The sequence below is a fragment of the Lagenorhynchus albirostris genome, chromosome 5, assembly GCF_949774975.1.
Source record: "Lagenorhynchus albirostris chromosome 5, mLagAlb1.1, whole genome shotgun sequence".
Taxonomy (NCBI): Eukaryota; Metazoa; Chordata; class Mammalia; order Artiodactyla; family Delphinidae; genus Lagenorhynchus; species Lagenorhynchus albirostris.
Window position 1 is genome coordinate 38,478,343 of NC_083099.1, and position 23,360 is coordinate 38,501,702.

The 23,360-nt window shown below is 48.1% G+C and overlaps 1 long non-coding RNA gene across 1 annotated transcript in view; it reads left to right on the forward strand.

Annotated features, from left to right (window-relative positions):
• The window catches only part of LOC132520958 (uncharacterized), a 31,329-nt gene extending 13,628 nt beyond the window's left edge, over positions 1–17,701 (forward strand). The window contains exons 3-6 of the long non-coding RNA XR_009540664.1: positions 6,087–6,224; positions 8,600–8,773; positions 10,579–10,636; positions 17,580–17,701. This is a non-coding gene — a long non-coding RNA (uncharacterized LOC132520958). The remainder of the gene's footprint in view (positions 1–6,086; positions 6,225–8,599; positions 8,774–10,578; positions 10,637–17,579) is intronic.
• The last annotated feature ends 5,659 nt before the right edge of the window (positions 17,702–23,360 follow it).

The window sequence follows — 23,360 nt, forward strand, 5'->3', positions numbered from 1 at the left end:
AGGGATAGAAAAACCACAAATGGTGAGTAAAATAAGAAAACCAGGGATTACTTTTTTTTCCTGTTTATTAACATTCACACCGAGCTGTGTACTCTGGTTACCATGGCCTCGTGGTATCTCATGTCACAGGCCACACCGTATAAAATCACAGAGGCCACGACAGGCAGGAAGAGAGGCGGGGCCTTGTCTGAGTAATACAAACAGCCCAGTGTGTTGGATGTGAGCCTGGGTGCACTGCGGCCTGAGGCGCCCAGCCCTCAGAAGAGGTGGCTGCCGCCCCACCTCTTCTCCTGCCTCCGCCTGCCCCCTAGTGGACGGCCTTGGGAAAGCGCGGGAGTCCGCCTGGGGGTCTTTGCGGGGGCTGAGATGCGACTCCCTGAGAGCGGGCCTCCCCCAGCCCTGTTCCCAGGCACTCTCGGTCCATTTCCTGGAGAATCAGGGTTCCGCCTGGCATGCTCTGAAGTCTCCCTAGGATGAACACCATCATTTCCTATGTCGTCTTCCCCATTTTCCTCTACCTCTGCCTGCCTGATCCCCCGCTGGCCGGCACCTTCCCTTGTGCAATCCCCACATGAGACATGCCTTTTCTAGAAAGGACCAATTATTCCTTCTTTGGGTCCTGCAAACTGTAGAGAACCAACACAGTACGGTGCTATTGAACCCATTCCCACTGTAGGGGCCTCTTATGCCTCCTATATGCCCCTATAGCCATTCACTTATTCATCAGATACCTACTAGATGCCGCACCCTGCGCCCGGCCCTGGAGACACGGAGGAAACCGGGCCAAGGTTCCCGCCTGCCTGGGGGAGCACACAGCGCAGAGGGACAACTCATCCAGCAGCTGCCGTGTGACGAGGCTCACACCTCTCAAAAGACAGGAGTGCGGCGCTGTGGGAGCGAAGGCGGTGAGGGCAGAGGCCTTCTGGAGTTGTTGTGGGTTCTCGTCACGGCAGGCTTAGCCCCACAGCTGCTTTGTTCCAACGACTCGGAAAAGTAAATGCGGCTGGCACGGGCTGTCCGGACCCCACACACCCCTAGGATACCCTGGCTGTGCTGCGCATTTTCATCCCTGCCCAAGTCACAGAGATCCGACGGCGCTGACAGGAGGCAGACATCACCCGGAGCCCCTCAGATGGGGCTCGATTTTCCCACCGTGGCAGCCCTCAGCTCCTGCCAACACTCTCCTCTGGCTCGCTCACTTCAAGCCTCCCTGAATTTTTCTGAGGCCCGGGTTTCCCACATCGCTGATTCACAGAGATGGAAGACCTAGAAAAGAAAAAAAAGGTCACTCTCTCAAATGACTCGAGCCCTCTTGGACCCTGTGATCTGTGTATCAACCTGCACTGTAAAAGCTGAGAGTAATAATATTGTCGGCTGTGTAAGGAAAGCTGGAAGAAAAACAGATTAACATTCTTCTGAACTCCTGGCTCCTGGCAAAAATTAGTGTCGCGAGGACGGATTCTCAGCCACGGTCTGACAGCGGAATACCTCGTCCAGAGGTGAAGGTGCCTGTAAAGACCCCCGGAAGGTGACAAGTTCCTGGGGCCTGGGCCGCATTTGCTCCTCTCTCTCTCTGTCTGTCTCTCTGTCTCTCTGTCTCTCTGTCTCTCTCTGATGAAGTAAATGTTTGTGGGATGAATGGTTGCCACCTCCAGCCCTGTCAAGCCCTGGAAGAAACACGGACTGGGAAATGAAACCAACTGGCAGGCCCTAGAGGCTTGCATTTAAGATTCATGAACAAAGAAGAGGAAATGACTCGTGTGCTACGAAACTACTGAGAGATGTGACGACCAAGGAAGGATGGGAATCGCCTACGGGAGAGGAGCGGTTGGGGGGACAGTTCTCCGCCGGGGTCGGGGGTGGTGTGGGGCGCTGGTGAGAGGGCGCAGAAGCACCAGCGGGGGCAGCCAGAGCAAGGCGGTCATTTCGCCCCCAGCGGAGAAGGGTGGAGCTGCGGGTCAGCAGCGGATGGCGCCTGCGAGGTGTTCAGAAGGCAGAGCCAGAGACCTCTGGGAATTGACCCGAAATCCTTGGTTTTCCCTGAGGCGGCTGTGGCCTGGGAGAAGGGAAGTTACATATAGCTATAAATGTTGTGCACTCTGCAACGTTCGCAATTAGTCTAAAGAAACTCCAACATCCTATTTTAGGATGGCGTGCATTCAAATTATCATCCTGTGCCCCAGCTCTGGGTTCCATGAAGTCCTCATTCTTCCCGCATTTCTGCTTTTCCTCCATGTACCCTTAATAGCACCCATAATTCACTCACTTCAAGTCAACAAATATGGATTGAATGCCCACTCTTTGCCGGGTCATACTAGGTACCAAGAATACAACGTCAGCGAAAACAGACATGATCCCTGCCCTCATGGAACTTACACAATGGGAAAGGAGACGATCTTGATCAAATAACCACACAAACTAACATGACACTGCAATGTGTGGTGCCCCAAGTACATAATAAGGGGTTTGATTTAATAAGGGATATCAGGGAAATCTCTGAGGAATTGATGAGTGAAATGAAATCTGAAGGAATAGGATTAACTAGGGCAGGCGGGTCTGTGCATCTCCGTGTGGCATGGCGCTTGTGTCTTCAAGGTCGTGAAAGACTCAAGTGTGACCACAGCACAAACAGGGAGGCGGGCAGCATGCATGATAGGGCTGGATTCGAGCCAGGCCATCCACAGGGAGCCACTGAGGTGTGTAAGTGGACAGGCGATGTGATCAAATGTGCATTTTAGAAAGATTGCTCTGGCCACAAGAGTTTGGAAAGAAGAGCTTGGAAAGGGTCATAAGTGGATGTCATGAGACCAGTTAGGAAGCTGTTATAGGTGAATTCAAGACTAGGAGAAGAGCCACAGAGGAGAGAAAGGGGGAAGATTCTATATAGGAGGCACAACTGTCAGGATGTGGTGACAGAGTAGATAGGCTTACAATGTATTCCACACCTATACCATCTTCCAACAACCTCCCCTGCAATGAGCCCTCTCTTCATGGGCTAGATTGCTATACAAATACAACTGAGATACAAATACAACGTCCCCCTCTTCCAGGTTTACCCCTAAGGATGCCTTCCTTCATGGTTTCTTTCTAGCTTCCTCTAGAAATGAAGGGAAGGAAGGTCTGTGATGCCTGGAACATATCAAAGGTCATGGGTTGAAATGACAACTCAGATTACAGGACTGTCAACTCCTGTGACCTTAACTGAAGGGCTGAGGAGTTGATAGCAGACCAAGAGAGCCTTACAACACTGCAGGCTGCTACAGTGTTGGATCTGCTGATTGAGTTGAGTGCTTAAAATTCATGTATTGTCCAATTAATCAAAGTATTCTTCTACCACACATTTAGAGGATGCTATGTAAAATTTCTGCATCGGCTGGGGGTGGAACTAGCTACCTAGGATCCTTGCTTCTGCAAAACAGCCATTGATCTGTTCCAGAAATGGTGTTTTATCACTGTGCTGTGCTAACAGGGACTGGAAGGGACTGGAAGATGAATAAAAGTGTCCTGCCTTCCAGGAGTTGCAATCTAGCCCGTCTGCCAATCAGGACAGCACAGCGTGAGTGGTAAAGTACAGGCAGAGGCAAAGCCCAGGGCAGGGGACAGGAGCTCTGTCTGGCGGAGTTAGGGAGGTTAGGAAGGTTTTCCAGAAGACACATCTGAGCAAGGTGTCAAGGGGTGAGCAGGAATTTATATGGAGAAGAGGAGACTGCTTATTTCAGGCAGAAGAAACAGCTCATATAAAGACACAAAAATACCTAGGAGTAAGATGTAGCCAAAAAGTGGGCCCAGAGGTGATGGCGGGGGCTATAGCAGGAGGTGAGGCTGGAGACAGACCTCTGGTGAGGTCACTGGAAGCTCCTAACTACCTGCTTAAGGGAATATTAGTATTAATATTAGTATTTCTATTGTATAACAAGTTACTCCAAAACTTAGGTGCTTAAAACAACAGTCATGTATTATCTCACAGTTTCTGTGGGTCAGCAGTCCGGACATAGTTTAGTGGTCCTCTGGCTCCGGGTCTCACAGGCTGCAGTCAAGGTGTCAGCCAGGGCTACGGTCATCTCAAGGGTCCACTGAGGAAGGCTCCCTCTCCAGGCTCGCTCACATGGCTGTTGGCCGGCCTCAGGTCCTCACTGGCTCCTGGCTGGAGACATCGGTTCCTTACCACATGGGCCTATCCATAGGGAAGCTCGCAACATGGCAGTTATGGCAGAGAGACAGACAGAGATAGAGAGATAGAGAGGGAGAGAGAGAGAGAGAGATGTACAAAAAGACGTCTTCTGTTATCTAATCTCAGGAGTGACATCCCATCACTTTTGTCATCTTCTAAAGGGTCACTAGGTCCAGCCCATATGGGTCACTAGGTCCAGCCCATATGAGAGGACTAGTAGGTGATGGCTCCTTGGGCCATTTTAGAGGCTGCCTGCCGTAGGTACCATGGCTATTTCAGGTGCGATCCCAGCATTATCGCATTCTGCATAAATAATAGGGAAAGACGTATAATTTCACTGCATATTAGTTTGTTTTTGTGAGTGGGTACACTCTGGTCCCCAGGAGCCCTGAAGAACAATGTGCTTCATTTCACATCTCTCCCTAAGGATTTTATACAACCCACTTGGCACTCATGCTGTTATTATTAGATGGATTCAGCCAAAGCTGCCTGTGAGGACAGAGATAGATGGGAAGGTAGGGAGGCAGACAGAGGAAGTGATCAGGACCCCAAAGTGAATAAAGAAAAAGGTTACACGCCAACTGAAAATCAGAAATGAATCTGAGTGGAACTAAGTATCAAGGTTGACAGCTCATAACACGATGCCAACTTACCACAGCTTGGCAGTGCCCTTGGTTTTCCCACATGCAACTGAAAATAGCTAGCATTCATCCTGAGGGAGTGCTTCTAAAATAAGTAAATACTGGGAGCTATACCTCACTGCTTATTCAGGCTGGAAGCAGTCTGCAATTATTTTGCTGAAATTAGATACAAACTAAGTTGCCACTCCCGGAACCCTTTCTCCTGTACCATATCACAGGAAAAAGACACTGAATTTTGAACTCGAATAGTTTAGATTTCTTAAAAATAAATGTGATAGCTGATAGGATATATGCAAAGGCAGATTATTAATACTAATCTCTTGTGAGACCTAATCTCTTCAGGAGCCTGGTTTTCTGATCTTCAGACCCGGGTTAACTTGCTAGGGACACAGAGTGACAGTCCGGTAAAGGTGACTGGAGGGACGGATCAACTTGCCCACACTTGAATATACTGTGTGGGACCACCTTAAATTAAACCTGCTGGGGACAGAAGAGAGGGGACTAGCATAGGATCGTCCGCTGGGATGGATATGGCTGGCTGTGCTCCCACTTTTCTTAGTGATCTGAAAGCTCTCAGGGTCTTTATCCATTTGGATACAGAAGTTCTGCTATGTTTTTAAAAGCCAAACAGAATAAACAAACATACATGCAAACAATAATAATGATCATTTGGGGGCATTTCCCCTCAACCTCGGCTAAAAAGGAACTGGAATACAGATAATGGGGGTGTTTGGCGGCCGGGGCAGGGGGTGGTTTCTGCTATGAAAGAGCCCCTGAATCGTACTGTCTCCTTAATAAAACACCATCTTCTTTGACCTGCCTTTGGAAGAAGTGGATGAATATCTAAGAGCCCAGCTGTGCTGGAACCTGGGAGGCTGTGGTACTGCTGGGTTAGATGCTTGTCCACAGCTTTGACTTCCAACTTCCCTTTGCAGAGGAAAAGATTACTTTCTTCTCTTTGTGGGAGACATCAGTCACAGATGAAGCACGTTCATCCCCCCACACACACACATCCCCAACCCTATACCCTTATTGTGATCTGGTGAATCTTCGAAGTGCCAAATGAAATAAAGAGCTCCAAGTAACCTTTCCTCCTCGGTAAGGGGCTTGTTTTGTTCTGTTTTTGGTCACCATAATTCTCAGACAAAAACTTCTAAAAGGTTCCCCTAAGCAAACTCTTAAGATGGTAACCTCTACAACCTCCCTTTGATGTCAGGGGTCATTTCATGCCTCGTTTAACTTTTGAAATTATTTTCTGTGCCTCCTTTTTCCAGATTTGTCAGGGCTTGGGGAGGAAACGAAATGAAGTTCAATGGAATCAAAGTAGCCTGAGTGGTGTGAAGTGAGCTGATGTCAGCAGTGGTTCCCCACGCAGCTTGCCACCGTCTCCCATAGCACATCTCCTTGGACTGGTGAGTTCAGCACCATATTCTGACAGACGAAAGCACAGGCACAGGCTCTGGCTGCCTCGTATCAGCTGAACATTGAAAGCAACCACCCTTTCTGGACATCCTTCTGCCTTTCCAGAGCTTACCATGGTCTAAAAATCCCCGTTTGAAGAAGCAGGGCTTTCAGGACAAAGTCATACAGTAAACAGTGACAACCTGAATAGCATCCTGGTAGAAGGGCTCCTCTTCCTTGTCTCCTTCAGCCCACTGACCCAAACCTCCTAGAGGCCATTCCATGATCCCTGAGTAGGGAAAAGAAAATTCAGATCCATAATCTCGGACCTGGACATTCAAAAGATGGCAAACAAGGGGAGAAAGGACTGAGGGGACCGACGACAGGGGCAATTTCAGAATGTTGAGATCTCATTTATTTTCACCGTTCAGAGAACTTTTTGATTAGCGTCCTTCTTCCTTTTCTGATTTCAAAGTAATAAATAATTCTTAACTTCCGGGGAGGGAATCCGCATTGGGAAGAGGAATAAGAAAGCTCACGGGATGAGTAGAGAAGAGGCTGCACTTGCTGTCTCCCTAGGTCCTCCCCCCTGTTGCTCCCCCCTCCTCCCGCAACTCTCTCTCTCTCTCTCTCTCTCTCTCTCTCTCTCCCTCCCTCCCTCCCTCCCTCCCTCCCTCCCTCTCTCTCTCTCTCTCTCTCCCTCTCTCCCTCCCTCCCTCCCTCCCTCCCTCCCTCCCTCCCTCTCTCTCTCTCTCTCTCTCTCTCTCTCTCTCAGTGTAAAAATAGCTGTCTAGGTTCTGTTATTCATCCCTAAGCAGCAATGAAGGGTGGGCCTCCCTGCAGTGCCAGCTGCCCTTTACGAGCTTCTACTATCAGGTGATGTCTCACACCTCCCATTCCCCGCTCCTAGTTGGATAAATGTCCTCGGTGACCTTAGACGTTTTCATTTTAATCAGCAGTATGGTTTTCGAGAGGAAAGTCCTCCCAGGCTTCCCGAGTCGGCGGAGCTGCGGGGCCGTCCCCTCCTCCACACCCCAGGCAGCAGTGCCAGGGGAGCGTTTCCATCTGTGTTGGGAAAGAACGGCCTCTCTGTGCCGCCCAGCACGTCCAGAGCGAGGGCGCGGAGGCTGTAACACACTCTCCCCCACAGGAACAGCTTTCCAGGGGCCTTGGGGGAGGCTGTGGCCTTTCCCAACGAGGGCCAGGCGCATCTCCCGTGGGCCCGGCTCGTTTCTGGCAGGATCACCCCATCCCTACTGAGGGCACTGATTCCGCCGCGCCGGGGGAGGGAGCCGTCTCTGCACCCGGGGCCCGCAGTTGGGCCACCAGGGCTTGCACATGCGCGGAGAGGGGTCGCGTTGCTCTGGGCTCGGCGCGAGGGCGGCGGGCGAGGGCGCATGCGTCAGCGGTAGGTCAGGGGAGCGCCCGCAGAGAGCACTGCCCGTTTGATCACGCTCTCCGTCCAGATTCCTGGCAGCGTGTTGGGGACACTGCACTATTGGAATAGAGCCACAGAATGCTACAGGCTCCTTGGAGGGCGCTTGCTTCGTGCCTCCATTTTACAGATGAGGAAATTGAGATACAAGGAACCATTGGGAACCGCCTAAAGCTGCATTTCTGAATTCTGCCAGCTGGGACCAGATCCAGCTCTTATTGGCGTGGTTTAGGCACTACTTCCCCGAGCGTTTATCTGGCACCTGGATGTACCATGTCCTAAATGTATGTATGGTATGGAAGATAACCACGAATACATCAGAAGCAGTGTAACTGTGGCCACCCCAGACTTACACGTAGAATGATACAGACCTGGGTTTGATTTGATGATTTGCAGGACTACACTGCTAGCTGGATAGCCTTGTGAAGCAATTAACCTCTCTAAGCCCTAGTTTCCTCGTCTGCAAAGCGGAGATAAAAAACAGGACCTACCTGCTAAGGTCGCAGTGCTTAAATGAGATAAGGTGCACATTGCTTAGCACAAAGCCTGCACTTGGAAGTCACTCAAACATATTCATGCAGTGTTTTGAGAAGTCGAAAGTGCTAGGCGCACAGGCTTTCGTGAGACAGTCAGGGTACTCATTTCCAGGCTGAACTCGGCTGCAAGAGAGGGAAGGTACTTTCCCGCGCGCAGCGCAGCACTTGGGAAGACTCACACAGGGTTACGTGACCTGGCAAGACAGGGAAAGGAGGAAATGACCTCTGTTTATCTTTCTTCCTACTGCCCCGTCCTTCCCCCTCCCTCTTTCCTTCCTCCCCTCCCAGCCCTCACTGTGACTCCTGGTGGCTGCAGGGATACATCGGGACCTCTTATCAGGGTGAAATGTGTTCTGCGAGGTGGTGCAATTTGAAGTTCTACTTTATCACAGGGGCCTCTCTCCTCTTTTCCTAGGCGGGACAGGCACAAGAAGGAGCAATGGGGTTAAGTGGACAAGAAGGAATGGTGGTTAAGCGCCTAAGGTAACAGATTGGAGTCATCTTGAATCACAGATGACCAGCGGTGAAGACCACCTGGTACAATGATGGTCCCTCTTGTTAAGGAAGAAGCAGTGAAAAACGGTGAAAGGTAAACCGGCATCAAATTTTAGACTCGGGGGCTTCCCTGGTGGCACAGTGGTTGAGAGTCCGCCTGCTGATGCAGGGGACGCGGGTTCGTGCCCCGGTCCGGGAAGATCCCACATGCCGCGGAGCGGCTGGGCCCGTGAGCCATGGCCGCTGAGCCTGCGTGTCCGGAGCCTGTGCTCCGCAACGGGAGAGGCCACAACAGTGAGAGGGCCGCGTACCGCAAAAAAAAAAAAATTTTAGACTCAAGTTAGAGCCCTGGTTTTCTGTGTCCCCCATAGTTCATTCACCCATTTACACACACTGCTTTGGGGGACCCATTATATACTGCCAGGTACAAGGGGTCTGCCTCAGTAAGCAGGGAAAGGGGAAAGGAAAATAGGAATTCAGGACTCCCAGGTAGTTTGTGCAGCTTCACGGATGGTGATACCATTTACTGTGATAGCAAGTAAAGGAGTAGAAACTGGTCTGAGAGGAAGATGGCGCGTTTTGAATATATATTTTAATGTGCCTATGGAACTTCCAGGGAAGACAGCCAGGAGGCAGTCAGGAGCATAGGTGCCAAGCGTGGGAGAGAAGCCTGGAGATGCCCACTGGGAAAGGGTCGACACAGGTAGTCACTGAAGCTGGGGCGGGGCTGAGATGACCCAGAGAGAGCAGGCAGACGGAGAAGATCATGGGATGGATGAGAACTGAACAGTGACACACACCAGCTTCTACGGATCAAATAGGGATCCTGAGGAGGGAGCAGAGGAGTGAGAAGAAAACTGGAAAAAAAGTGGCATCAAACAGTCCAAATGAAGAGATTATCCAGGCTCAGGAGGTGGTTGGGAGTGGGAAATGACACAGAGGGGTTCAGCGCACTAGTCCTGGAATGTGCCTGTTGATCTCAACAATGAGGAAGTTATTGACGCGTGTGACTCCAGTTTCGCTGGGGACGTGAGAGCAGAAACCAAGCCACGGTGGGTTAGAAGTCAATGGAGTCCGGACAGAGGAGCAGCAGTGGTAGTAGATATGGCCCACTGCTGCAGGAGAGTTGGTTGGCAGGCAAGGGGAAGTTACAACTGGGCGTGAGTTGTTTTTTTTTTGATTGTTCGTTTGTGTGTTTGTTTGGGCCGAGCTGCAGGGCATGTGGGATCTTAGTTCCCCAACCAGGGATGAACCCCGCGCCCCCAGCCCCTGCAGTGGAAGCTCATTGTCGTAACCACTGGACTGCCAGGGAAGTCCCTGGGTGTGAGTTTTTTGTCGTTGTCTTTTTTGCTATGGGAAACTGAAACATGTTTAAAGGCTAAGGAGAAGCAGGAAGGGTTAATAGGATGGGGTCTCAGTAGAGCCTCCACAGGGGTGAACGGGAGGAGAGGTGATTCTGAACCTAGATAACCCAAAGGAAAGATTCCTCTCTCTTCGTTCTTTTCCTTCTACCGTATGAGAGGAAGCAATGCACTTGCAAGGTTTAGGAATGGACTTGGGGAATTCTTCAAAACCAGGTTCGTCCTTGTCAGGTTCTAGCCATGGCAGCAATCTGACCATCAAATGCATTTAACCAGCCCCACTTGCATGTGAAGCTGTGCCGAATGCTACACAACCATGTGAAATAGCTGCTGTTATTCCCGCGTCAGTCAGGACTCCAAGTAGCAAGTGACTGAAACCCAGCTCTAACCAGCTAAACCCAAAATGGAATCCACTGGTTTGCTAAACTGGGCTACTGGCTTCAGGCATGGTTAGGTTAGGGTGCTTGAAAGATGTTGTCAGAAGGCATAGGGATTATGTTTTGAAGTTATTAGCGTGCTTTTCTCTTTTGCCTTTCAGAGCATATGAATCTAGTCTACTCAAGTTTGGAGGAGGGGATGAAGATTCTTTCCAGAAGGTATGCAAAGAGAAAGAAAAAGTAACACTCAGCTTCTGACATTCAAAAATAGAGTTTGTAGCAAAATGAGAGCCCTGTCATCCAAGCTCTTACCTTGAGAAAATAGCCTCTGCATTCCATTACCTTCCTCTTTAGAAGATCAAGGACTGGGTTTGGCAGACTAAACCTTGGGTTTTATGTATGAGACGTCCAGACAGAGGGAGAAAGGGGGATTGTGGAAGGACAGAAGCAGCAGCACAAGACCAGAGGCCTGGGAGGAGCAACTGTGGTGGAAAAGTAATGATTAGCCCCACAGGCATGGGAAGACCCTGTCCCCTGCCACGGTTCCAGAAGTCTGAGAGGGAGAGCCTGGGTAGCCTGATTTTGGTCTGATAGAGGGAGGCCCACAATGGACTTTTTAAGCTATGCTAGGTCCCCGTCTAGCTTGGGCCTACCCAGATGTAGCAGCAAGTCTGTGGCCAGCTTACCAGGGTGATCACTGTGGTGGGGTGTCGCAGTGGTACAGGCTGCAAGGTAGACCCCTGGGACCAGGACTGATAGGAATTCATGGCCAGAAGTCAGAAGCACCTGGAAGATCAAAGAAGAGGCTACGTCAGCCAGGGAGCACTGCCTCAGACTTGTGAATAGACTACAGACTCGCCATCCACAGACATCACATCAGAGGCTGGCAGCACACCCAGTCCAGGCAAAAAGTGGACCTTGTTCTGACATGCACAGACACTGGGCAGCTATACTCAAGGGTGCGTGCAAGGCCAGGAGTTCCCTTTCTCTCAACACCATGAGGATGCAGAAGCACAGTCCCTCCTTCTACCCCCACTGCATATACCCTACAGGGATGATGGCCAAAACATTTAAAAATCTTACAGGCTCAGACCTTGACCAGTCAGAATGGAGTGCCCTGCTGTGTCCAGGATTAACGTTTTCACTGATGGATTGTGGGGAGCTTAGGGAAAAGTCCCAGGGAGGGGGCAGTGGGAGGTGCTTAGGGAATTCAAGGCAGCACCTGTTTACCAGCTGCTCCAGGCATATCTCAGTATTTTATCAGCAAGGTCATCCATAATGAAGGGTACAGGTGAATGTTGGCCAGACACCATCATCTTTATTGGTGGAGCAGGAGATGGGGGAGGCCATCTGAGAAACTGAGCATGTTCTCAAAGAGGATATTGGAATTATTGGATTGCACCAAGATTTAAACCGGTTTCAACCCCTACTAACCAGTGGAGGGCCAGATTGATTATGGGTAAGCTAGAGAAATTACGTTTGTTGTTACATCCAAGTTGCAGTGTGAGTTGAATTTACCATCTGTCTGCTTTCCTTTGTGTTGCCTTCAGTCTCAGGCAGCAGCTCCAAGTGTTAGCAATCCCAAAAGGGAAAGCACACCTTTTTCAATAGCACCAGCAACAATCCCAAATCAGATTCCTATTGGCCCGGCTTTACTCGTGTCCCTGCTTCTGAGTCAATTCCTGATTGGCCAAGCCTAGGTCACATGACTATTCCTAACCTCTGGAACTGAGAGTGGGGTGGGGCATGGCTCCCCCCGAAACAATCTGGATGCTGTTAGCAGAAATGCCGTACTGGTTGTTATGTAAGCAGGCACAACAGAGGAACACCACTCTGCCTTCTGGGGTTTAACTTTCTAGAACTCTCAGGGACGAATGGAGTCTTTCCACAGCATGAAGTGAACTGGCACCTGTACACTTATCCATAAACTGTGATCAGCATAGATAACTAATGTTGAAAATCATAGGACTTCCCTGGATGTGCAATGGTTAAGAATCCGCCTGCCAATGCAGGAGACATGGGTTCAATCCCTGGTCCAGGAAGATCCCACGTGCCGCGGAGCAACTGAGCCCATGCACCACAACTACTGAGCCTGTGCTCTAGAGCCCGCGAGCCACAACTACTGAAGCCCGCACGCCCTAGAGCCCGTGCCACAACTACTGAAGCCCGTGTGCTCTAGGGCCCACGTGCCGCAACTGTTGAGCCCGCATGCTGCAACTCCTGAAGCCCACAAGCCTAGAGCCCGTGCTCCACAACACGAGAAGCCACCATAGTGAGAAGCCCACACACTGCAACAAAGAGTAGCTCCCGCTTGCTGCAGCTAGAGAAAGCCTGCGTGCAGCAGTGAAGACCCAACGCAGCCAAAAATAAATTTAAAAAAAAAGAAAATCATAAAGCAGAATTTTTCTCTTCTTAAATTTTTTTACCACACTGACTAAATTAATTTCTGATCATTGAATTTGAGGAATATAATCAATTAAATGTCCAGTCTGGTTTAAAACTTAGTACTATTTAGTATCCATGAAGAGTTCCATTTAGAAATTGTTTGGTCTCTCCTCTTTTGGATGTGACAACAACTGTCTTACTTTTTCTCTGTGTCTTATTTCCCCTTTTGAAAGTAAATCACCCTCTCCTAAATCCAAGAGAAACTGGATAATTAGTTGTTGCCTGTTTTTTGTTTTTTTTAGAAAAAAGCTTTTTGTAATAAATACGAAGTTTAATTATTCCAAGAGAGATAGTAAAGACAACATCAGCTTTTCCTCACAGACTTTTATTTTCAGTATCATAAAACACTCCACATTATTTTTTTTAAAAAAATCGGCCCTCAATAAAAGGAGATATTTAAGGTCTAGGGAGAGAAAACATAGTCATCAGTTTTACTCTAAAATTTATGCTGTGTCTTTTTTGAAAGGAGGGATATCTTAAAATTTACAGTATATAAAACTTAAATCTGGGCTTCCCTGGTGGCGCAATGGTTGAGAGTCCGCCTGCCAAGGCAGGGGACACGGGTTCGTGCCCCGGTCCGGGAAGATCCCACATGCCACGGAGCGGCTGGGCCCGTGAGCCATGGCCGCTGAGCCTGCACGTCCGGAGCCTGTGCTCTGCAACGGGAGAGGCCACGTCAGTGAGAGGCCCACGTACCGCAAAAAAAAAAAAAAACAAAAAAACTTAAATCTCAGAATTGAAAAACTCTTTGGAAAAATAAAATCATTAATCACGATAAAGGAGAAATAAACTCATCCTGCCCTGGCATTTTGAGTTACATAATTAATTCAGAAGGGGCTGCCTTTCTCACGTGGCATCCAGGCATTCATCAAATATCTATCACAGGCTTCATAGCTTCTCTGCACTGTGCCGGGCACTGGGGTGTAAAGGTGGGTAAGACAGCTCGTGTCTGGGAAGGAGAGATGGTGCCGCTGGGTCGGGGTATGACAGGCTTAGGGGGTGCAGGAACAGAGGGGACAGTCCCTTTTTCAGCAGGGTGGATGGCTGAGTCCAGCCAGGTTAAGAAGCTGCCGGAAGGCTTTGCCTTTCCCACACCCAGTGCAGTGCTGGGAAGCCCTGGTAGACATTTTATTGCCCCGGCTATGATGGAGCAGGCGTAGAAATCCTCTTTGGCAGCCCTGAGGCAGCTGGCCTCTGTGACAGCTGAGAAACGAGAGCTCCTGGCCTTCCCAGCGCCGCGGTGTATGCGCTCGGGTGCTGCCTGCCAAGGCCGCGGGCGTTCCACTCCTCCGTTCCACAGAGAGTTATTGAGCACCCACCATGGGCCAGGTGCTCAAGCAAAGCAGCCTCAGGTCTCAGGGAGCTCACTTCTCTACTTGGAGAGGGGGACCCATAGGATATCAGAATGGTGATAAGGGCTATGGAGAAAAAGAAAGAATGGGAGGACCAGGAATGTGAGGTGGGGGGTATGTGGTATAAAATAAGGTCTTTAAGAAGTCCAACTGAAGACTCAGTCCCCCCTACCCTCACCCCTGCATTAACTGAGCACCCAAGAGCCGTGGCTGCTGGTACATTAGGAGCCCACCAAAGAAAGTGACAAGTCGCCTGACCCCAGGAAGTGGCCAGCTCAGGAGGCCAGGCTGGTGTGCGTCCCCTCCCTCCCAAAAAAGAGTTTCCTCATCTGATGAGTGGAGCTGGTACAGCCCAAGTCTAGGGCAGTCGAGAGAGTTCAAGCTTGGGGAGGAAATGGGGGTCAGGAGAAGATTTGTTTAGATGGAGGCAGGTCCCCTGGCAGCATCTTGGGAAAAAGAGACATCCAGCTCCCCAAGAAGAGCTTTGGCAAGGCCACAATAGAAAATCGAGGTCCTGGGCCAAGAGGGCTGAGGCCAGGACTGGGTGTGGATCCCTGCTGGGAACTGGAGTGTCAATGAGGAAGGGGGGCAGACGCCAGGTCATTGGAATGGGCTGGGAGGGACAGCTGTGTTAGTGTGAGCACATGGGGGCACAGGCCCCACCCCTCTGGGCACCAGGCTACACTGGGGACAGAATGAGGAGAACTCAGGGTCAGGACCTTTCTGCTGGAGCAGAGGGTTGGTGTAGGGTGGCCAAGTTGCAGGGGCTTCGGGAACCGAGCGAGGGGTTTGTGTTTTTCTCAGATCTGCTAACCCTGGCTAAGGCTGACCTGCTTGTTCTCTCATCTGTATAAGCACCACGGTACTTTTAACCACGAGCCAAATAACATGGAGATAAATTATGAGTCTGATGGGAGGGAGCTAAGAGGGTGAAATGGCAAGGAATCCCCAGCTTTTTATGTTGAAAGCATAAATCCAAATAGAAACCAAGCAGAAAGAGACTGAAGTCTCCGGGGAGGAGAAAAGTACGTACAGTAAACACTGACCGGCACAGTGTGCCCTGCTGTAGGGACGCCAGGGTCAGAACAGCGTGTCACGTTGCCACTTTGATCATGGGATTTGGATCAGAGAGAACATGGGATTTGGACTTTGCGCTGGGTTTGGCTGTCTGCCGCCTGTTGGCTGCACGACCTTGGGTAAGTTCCTTTCCCCTCTGAGCCTTCCTTTCTTCATTGGTGTAGCTGGAGCCTGCACTGGGATTCAGTCCCATCTGCTGAGCTAGTGGGGAAACCCCAGGGGTCGGAGTGGCTGCCAGGAGCCCAGTATGGTGAGCTCGCCAAGGGGCAAAGCATGCAGGTCCAAGAAGGGAGTAGGTTTGAGTACACTGTGCTAACAGCGGCCAATCTATCCTGGGCCCTACCCCAAGTCTGATCCCCGGGCAAAGCCGTCTCTAAAAGCTAACAGATTGTTTGCAGAGGTACAAGCTCACCGTAATGGGGACCCCAGAAACGAGCATAGGGAGAAAGGCATCTTCTCCACGGTGCAGTCTTGCCTGGACGAAGAGGTAGAGCAGGGAAAGGGGTGGGACCTGGCACCCAGCCATGGATTTGTTGGTGAGAACAGGTAAGACATCTTCCCCCAGGGGCCCCCCGAATGTACAGGAGGGAAGGCGCCTTGCTGGGATTAAGTTCCATGTAAGAGATGGTGGTAACAAACTAATATCTGGATTATTAGTCCTGGTGTGGCTTCCTTTGCCGCACACGTGGTGAAGGCATCTTGGTTAATACCTATCCCTTGGAGATTGCACAAGCTGTCCCCGGGCCTGAGCCTGGACACGGCGAATGCACAGCAAATGTCAGATTCTCTGCAGAAACCACCTAGAGACCCTTGGGCCCCTTGGAGGACGGTTTGGGACGACCCCTGGGGCGTTGGAGTGTTGCACGGCATTCCTATGGCAAAGGTTTGTCATCGAAACGTAACCTAACATGTATTTTTGAGCACCTGCTGTGTGTCAGTGAGGTATACGTGCTAAGAGGGGTTTGAATTCTTTTTTTTCTCAGCACTTTACAAAATACTCTGACATGCATTTTATTCACATTGGTCTTTATAACAACCTAACGAGGTAGGATCCCCATTTACAGACGGGAAGACTGAGTTTCAAAGAGGCTAAGTAATTTACCCATAATAACCCAACTAATAAGGGGTGTAGCAGGGCTCAAACCCGTCCTTTCTTTGGCGGGAAGCTGAGACCAAAGAGATGAAGGAATGAGGGGAAAACGCAGCAAATAATAAAAGCTGAGGTTCTGATGGGAAGAGCTGGAGAAGTCAGCAGGGACTGGAGCTGGACCTGACCAGGGGTGGACGGCGGGGGATGGTGTGTAGGATGGAGGCCGCGTGCGGGGATGGCTGGGCTCCCGGGGACCTTGCCTGTGCCCCTGGAGCTGCCCCCGACTTATCACACTTTACAGAGAATTCTTAAGGAAGCTTTCAAGAGGAAACTGCAGCTGCTCACTCCTGCCAAGTGTCTTTGCTCCTGTCTTTCTGTCTGAGCGTACAAACCACCTCTCCACTTCAGCGACTGCTGGCCTTGGGCTCTGTATACTGATCATTTCTAATTTTTCCTGGAGGATTATTTATGACCTTCTAAAAGCAAAACCACATACTGAAATGTGCCAATATTAGAACATTAGTAAGCCAGAAATGATGCTCATTTCAAATAGCGGGGGAAAGGGAGAGACGTGAAAAGGAATGCGCCTCTATGGGTCAGACTCTGTGCTGGCAACTGTGACATTCGTGATCTCTTTCAATATTCACTACTATGCAATGTGGAAGGTCGTATCAATTCCACTTTGGCAGCCGAGGAAACATTCAGAGAAGTGCTGTAACTTGGCCAAAGTCACGCAGCTAATAAGTGTCAAACCTATGATTTGAATCCAGGTCTGACTTCCAATAAACCACAATTTACAGCCTGTGGAATTCAGGTGGAATCAAGAGAGGATGAATAAATACAGTTTACTGGACAGTAAAACTCTTGACCCTTTTTATTAATTCAAGTTTACAAACAATGCAGTTTCAAAATTACCAGCTTCCAGAGAGTTCTTAAATCAGTGAAGTACTCAGAATTCATGAAATCCCAACAATTAGAGCTTGACACTGCCTGAGATGCCACTAGAGGACCCGACACGGAGGTGACCGATTCTACCTATGAACTTTCAGTTTTGAGAGTGTCCTATCAAAAACGAGGCCCCTGTTGCACTGGGTAGAGGATATGGTAGAGATTCTCCGATAAACCTGATTTCTTTAAACGCTGTTTAGGACATGTGCCAAAGCTTGACACATCCTAATCACTTTACTTTCTTTGGCAGCTCCAACCTTGACGAGAGAGTAGGAAATACGTCTCCGCTTTGACAGGAACAATGTGTGACATGAAAGACCTCAGATGCTGTGCAGGTTTGTGACGGTTCTTCAGAAGAAAGCATCCCCTGCCTGTTCTGTTCAATGCCAGTCCAGGTGAGTCACTGCCAGCCAAGCAGGTATTTTAAGACATGAGGAATCTAAGCCAGAACCAGCAAAGAAAGGTGAAGGATGGGTTATCGCCATTCGCTTTGATGGTTGTCATGGTGCTGGGAAAACCTTTTCTGGTTAGGGTCCGGCTCACCGCTGTTTTGCTAGTGGCCACCCAGACACGGGTGTGGGACAGGGCGTGTGCACAGACACCTGCAGCAGACACCCACTCTAGAGGCTCACGTCGGTTGGGTCTTGGTTAATCGGCTGTGCTCGTGCGAATGGTAAATCCGCGCCCGACATCAGCTTGCAGGGAGCCAGCGTGACCCCGCCTCCCGCGACATCACTGGGTGTTTTGGAGCAGAGTCCGCGGATGCAGGAACTACCTCACTCTCTGCTCCCTGCTTCAGCATGTGGCTCTGGAAAATGCCCCATCGCTGTCTCTTAAATAGGATCCAAGGCTCAGGTCTTCTGCTAATCTGAGGGACAAGGGAAAGCTTCCAGGTCTCCAGGAGCTGGGGAAAGGGGCAGGGGTGCTGCGCACGGGAAATGACTGGAGCCCGAGGTCAGGCTGCACCCTGGCGCTGCCTGGGAGGACAGCCTCCCCTGCTGGCACCTACGCTGCAAAGCTCTGCCTGTCTGCGCTGAAGGGGACCCCGAGGCTCTGAGTGGGAAAGTAGGCTCTATGCTGCCCTGTAGGACGACCCACACTATAGGAGCCATCAGGATGCACTGTGCTCTCCCCTCCAACTTCCCATAGGGCTGCCCCTCTCTCTCCAGCTCCTCTTTCACCCATTTTTGGGGTGGGGTGTCAGAGGTGGGGGCGGGTGGGGATGGGGTGGGAGCTACCAAGCTACCTGGCTCTTCCTGAATCTCTTTAATTAAACTAAGCCTTTATATGAATGTAAAACACAAGCAAGCTCCGTACCTGGGGCCTGCAATCCCCTCCCCCAGATTCTGACTCACAGGCTAGGGGGGCAGCCTTATTTTATTAAGGGCCCAAGTGACTGGACTCTAGGTGATCCCGGACCTCACTTCAAAAAACACTGGGGCAGGCATGAGCCAGCCTATGTATGGGGTACAGCTAGTGTGAGAGGTAAATTCATCTAGTGTCTTAAAAGAGTGGCAGGGGCTGAATTGTGATCCACACCCCCACATTCATTTATTGAAGTCCTAACCCCTGGGACCTCAGAATGTGACTGTATTTGGAGACAGAGACTTTAAAGAGTTAATTAAGTTAAAATAAGGTCTTTAAATGAGCCCTAATCCAATATGACTGGTGCCCTTATAAGAAAACGAGATTAGGACACAGGCACGCACAGAGGGAAGGCCATGTGAGGACACAGGGAGAAGGCAGCCATCTGTAAGCTAGAGAGGGGCCTCAGAAAAAAAAACCTGCAGACACCTTGATCTCAGACTTCCAGCCTCCAGAACCGTGGGAAAATAAATCTCTGTTGTTTAAGCCACCCTGTCTGTGGTACTTTATTACGGCAACCCTACCAAACTAATACAAATAGGAGACCTGGTTTCACTGAATAATCCTCTCAGAAGGTAGAGTGCTTCAGCTTACTGTATAAACAAGGCTAGCTTTAAGGACCAAAGGACATGAGTCCCAGCCCTGGTGTGTCAGAGGTGGCTCAGGCTACACAGAAAGCACAGCTTCCAGCATCAGACATGCCTGCACTCAGTGGCCAGAACCTTCTCTCCTGGTTACCACCTGAGTGGTTTAAACAAGACAGTCATTATTTTTTTATTATTTTATTTAAAATATACGCACATCGTGCTTACTATGTACCAGGTAATGTTCTAAGCACTGTGCAAATATTAACTCATTTAATCCTCATTACAATCCTGTGATAGATAGATAGACAGACACACAGACAGCAGGTTCATGATCACTTAATTCAAAATATTCAGGACTTCTTTCTCTAGTTGCTTTAGGTGTAGGGTTAGGTTGTTTATTTGAGATTTTTCTTGAGGTGAGACTGAATTGCTATAAACTTTCCTCTTAGAACTGATTTTGCTGCATCCCATAGGTTTTGGGTCATCGTGTTTTCATTGTCATTTGTTTCTATGTATCTTTTTATTTCCTCTTTGATTTCTTCAGTGAACAGGACCAGTAGGAAGAAGAACAAAGAAAACCCAAAGTCAGAAATCATAAAGAACAGAGCAGAAATAAATGAAATAGAAATGAAGAAAACAATAGCAAAGATCAATAAAACTAAAAGTTGGTTCTTTGAGAAGATAAATAAAACTGATAAAGCCTTAGCCAGACTCATCAAGAAGAAAAGGGAGAGGATGCAAATCAATAAAATGAGAAATGAAAAAGAAGAAATGACAACTGACATCACAGAAATACAAAGGATTATAAGAGACTACTACAAACAACTATATGCCAATAAAATGGACAACCATGAAGAAATAGACAAATTATTGGAAAGGTACAGTTTTCCAAGACTGAACCAGGAAGAATTAGAAAATATAAACAGACCTATCACAAGTAATGAAATTGAAATTGTAATTAAAAAGCTTCCAACAAACAAAGATCCAGGACCATATGGCTTCACAGGTGAATTCTATCAAACATTTAGACAAGAGCTAACACCCATCCTTCTCAAACTCTTCCAAAAAATTGCAGAGGGAGGAACACTCCCAAATTCATTCTACGAAGCCACCATCACCCTGATACCAAAACCAGACAAAGATATCACCAAAAAAAGAAAATCATAGACCAATATCACTGATGAACATAGGTGCAAAAATCCTGAAAAAATACTAGCAAACAGAATCCAACAGCACATTAAAAGGCTCATACACCATGATCAAGTGGGATTTATCCCAGGGATGCAAGGATTCTTCAATATATGCAAATCAGTCAATGCGATACACCATATTAACAAATTTAGGAATAAAAAACATATGATCATCTCAATAGATGCAGAAAAAGCTTTTCACAAAATTCAACACCCGTTATGATAAAAACTCTCCAGAAAGTGGGCACAGTGGGAAGCTACCTCAACATAATAAAGGCCTTATATGACAAACCCACAGCAAACATCATACTCAATGGTGAAAAACTGAAAACGTTTCTACTAAGATCAGGAACAAGACATGGATGTCCACTCTCGCCACTTTTATTCAACAAAGTTTTGGAAGTCCTAGCCACGGCAAGCAGAGAAGAAAAAGAAATAAAAGGAATCCAATTGGAAAAGAAGAAGTAAAACTGTCACTGTTGGCAGATGACATGATACTATACGTAGAAAATCCTAAGATGCCACCAGAAAACTACTAGAACTAATCAATGAATTCGGTAAGGTTGCAGGATACAAAATTAACGCACAGAAATTTCTTGCGTTCCTATACACTAACAAGGAAAAATCAGAAAGAGAAATTAAGGAAACAGTCCCATTTACGATTGCAAACAAAAGAATAAAATACCTAGGAATAAACCTACTTAAGGAGGTGAAAGACCTGTACTCAGAAAACTATAAAACACTGATGACAGAAATCAAAGATGACATAAACAGATGGAGAGATATACCATGTTCTTGGATTGGAAGAATCAATATTGTGCAAATGACTCTACTACCCAAAGCAATCTACAGATTCAGTGCAATCCCTATCAAACTACCAATGGCATTCTTCACAGAATTAGAACAAAAAAATTTTACAATTTGTATGGAAACACAAAAGACCCCGAATAGCCAAAGCAATCTTTTTTTCTTTAATAAATTTATTTATTTATTTATTTTTGGCTGCGTTAGGTCTTTGTTGCTGCGTGCAGTCTTTCTCTAGTTGTGGCGAGTGGGGGCTACTCTTCATTGTGGTGTGTGGGCTTCTCATTGTGGTGGCTTCTCGTTGTGGAGCACGGGCTCTAGGCATGCAGGCTTCAGTAGTTGTGGCACTCGGGCTCAGTAGTTGTGACTCATGGGCTCTAGAGCACAGGCTCAGTAGTTGTGGCATACAGGGTTAGTTGCTCCATGGCATGTGGGATCTTCCCAGACCAGGGCTCAAACCCATGTCCCCAGTATTGGTAGGCAGATTCTTATCCACTGCATCACCAGGGAAGCCCAAGCCAAAGCAATCTTGAGAAAGAAAAACAGTGCTGGAGGAATCAGGCGCCCCAGCTTCAAACTATACTACAAAGCTACAGTAATCAAGAGAGTGTGGTACTGGCACAAAAACAGAAATATAGATCAATGGTACAGGATAGAAAACCCATAGAAAAACCCATGCACATATGGTCACCTAATTTACAACAAAGGAGGAAAGAACAAACAGTGGAGAAAAGACAGCCTCTTCAATAGGTGGTGCTGGGAAAACTGGACAGCTACATGTAAAAGAATGAAATTAGAACACTACCTAACACCATACACAAAAATAAACTCCAAATGGGTTAAAGACCTAAATGTAAGACAAGATACTATAAAACTCTTAGAGGAAAATATAGGCAGAACACTCCATGACATAAACCACTGCCAGATCTTTTTTGACTCACCTCCTAGAGTAACAAAAATAAAAACAAAAATAAACAAATGGGACCTAATTAAAGTTAAAAGCTTTTGCACAGCAAAGGAAACCATAAACAAGATGAAAAGACAAACTTCAGAATGGAAAAAAATATTTGCAAATGAAACAACAGCCAAAGGATTAATCTCCAAAACATACAAACAGCTCATGGAGCTCAATATCAAAAAAACAAACAACCCAATCCAAAAGTGGTCAGTCGACCTAAATAAACATTTCACCAAAGAAGACATACAGATGGCCAAGAGGCACATGAAAAGATGCTCAACATCACTAGTTATTAGAGAAATGCAAATCAAAACTACCATGAGGTATCATCTCACACCAGTCAGAATGTCCATTATCAAAAAATCTAGAAACAATGCTGGAAAGGGTGTGGTGAAAAAGGAACCCTTCTGCACTGTTGGTAGGAATATAAATTGATACAACCACTATGGAGAACAGTATGGAGGTTCCTTAAAAAACTAGGGCTTCCCTGGTGGTGCAGTGGTTGAGAGTCCGCCTGCCGATGTAGGGGACACAGGTTCATGCCCCGGTCCGGGAAGATCCCACATGCCGCAGAGCGGCTGGGCCCGTGAGCCATGGCCGCTGAGCCTGCGCGTCCGGAGCCTGTGCTCCACAACGGGAGAGGCCATAACAGTGAGAGGCCCGCGTACCGCAAAAAAAGAGAAAAAAAAAAAACTAAACTAAAAATAGAACTACCATATGACCCAGAAATCCCACTACTGGGAAAACCATAATTCAAAAAGAGACATGTACCACAATGTTCATTGCTACACTATTTACAATAGCCAGGACATGGAAGCAACCTAAATGTCCATTGACAGAGGAATGGATAAAGAAGATGTGGCACATATATACAGTGGAATATTACTCAGCCATAAAAAGAAACGAAACTGAGTTATTTGTAGTGAGGTGGATGGACCTAGAGTCTGTCATACAGAGTGAAGTGAGTCAGAAAGAGAAAAACAAATATGTATGTTATTTTTGTATACTATGTATGTATATAGTAAAGTCTTATGTATTTTAACACATATATATGGAATCTAAAAAAAAAAAGTGGTACTGATGAACCTAGTGGCAGGGCAGGAATAAAGACATAGACATAGAGAGAG